Below are 1,903 nucleotides of genomic sequence, written 5' to 3'. Positions count from 1 at the left end.
AAAAAATGTTTCTTTTGAGATAACCAATCGGAAACAGAATAAAATATGTATAGATATCTAGAGTTATGTCATTTATATTTTTTATATTATTATATTTACCAGTAATACATTATAAAATCTAATCTTTAGCCATACCTGGTATAGGGATTACTTGTAAACTGGTATGGGCATTACTTGTAAACTTGTAGTATTAATGAGATGAATTGAATTAATTATTAGAGTAAGATATTTAAAATAATATTAACTCTATTTTTTGTACTATATAAAACTAAAATAAAGTTATATTACAGTCTGTAAAATTTCATCGTGCCATACTTTATTGAGTAATAACTTCTGTAAATAGATTTTATATATTGCCATACTTTATACTGAGTAATAACTCTGTAAATAGACATGGAGTGGTAAAATTTTAGTTTCAGTACAAGTATAATGATAATTTATGATGACAAAGAGTTTTTAGAAAAGATATTTACGATTCATCTAAGACAAATTTGATAAAATTAGTTATTATTTTTTTTGAATATAAATGTGAATGAATATGTTAAAGAAATAACAAAAAAAAAAGGGAAAAAAGTCAAAAGAAAATTTATTTCCTGCAATTATTATCCCAACTAACTCACAAAACAACAAAATAATATTCCTACAATTATTATCTTCACTTATTATCTCAACTACTAAAAGTCACAAGAATTCACACGTGAAGAATCTTTCTAACATTTTATCTCATCAATCATACTAACCTTTTAGCAATTTTACATTTTTGCAAGAGATGAAGAGTTTTCAAAGTAGAGAGAAGTGCCAAGGTGCAAACATTTAATTGGATAAAAGGTAAGATTTATTGTTAAAATGAACAAAAAAATGTTGTCGGGCACCGGTGGTGAATGAATAGGCGACCTCTTACTCTCCATGCACGGAGGGTCCCTCTCCGTGCACAGAGAGGTTGTCTCTTCGTGCACGGAGAGACCAGTCTTGCTTCCTTAATCTATGCATATATACATTTTCTTCTTCAAAATAATTTAGATTTTATACTAAAATATTTACTGCAAAACTAATAATGCAAAGGTAAGTAAAAACTATAACTACTTTTAAAATAAAATCTTCAACAGGCAGAAAAAAGAAAGATAAGATGAAGGGAAAATTATAGCCTTAGTTATTCATATAAGCCTTTATTCTACCTGAAATATAGTATGTATAAAGTCTTGAAATTTTAGTATTCTTTTTTCATAATCATTTAAAACATAGATAATAACACCTGAATTGTTGTCATTGTGAGATATAGATATAGAGTTAGAATTTATGGAATTCTTATAAATATAAATTTGGTTATTTCTTTTATTAAGCAGATGTCTCTAGAATATATTGTCTCTCCAAATCAATGGTTCTCTGCCACTATCTGTCAATATCCAAATCGAGAATATCTACAAGATTTTATTGAATTTATAGATGCAAACCAACAGGCTTCTGTTATGTTAGCAATTTCTATGAATTTTTTATGGGAGATATTTATAGGGAAGAAGATGAACAATTTAGTAGTAGGTTGATATATGAATTTGTAATGAGGTTTGTACATTGTGGTAAAAATAACAAAGTGTGGGTACGATTAGGTGATCATATTGCCAGGTTTAGTATGCAAGAATATTTTCTCATCACTGGATTACCATGCCATGAACCATCTGTAGAGATTAATCATAATAACTATCGTCTTATAAATCAATATTTCAATGGTACGAGAAGAATTAATATGAGAATGTTGCATCAAGCGTTCCATTCATGCGAAGACTACATAGATAAATTTAAGTTAGGGTTGGTTATGTTTGTGTAGTGTGTTTTGAAACCAACTGGCAGAATTATTGATTATAAGACTTTTGGTATGGTCGAGCATCTCGATGACTTTCTTGCTTAT

This window comes from Olea europaea, chromosome 11 (genome assembly GCF_002742605.1).
Source record: "Olea europaea var. sylvestris chromosome 11, O_europaea_v1, whole genome shotgun sequence".
Taxonomy (NCBI): Eukaryota; Viridiplantae; Streptophyta; class Magnoliopsida; order Lamiales; family Oleaceae; genus Olea; species Olea europaea.
The sequence above is the reverse complement of the archived record's forward strand: the minus strand, read 5'-3'. Positions refer to the sequence as shown.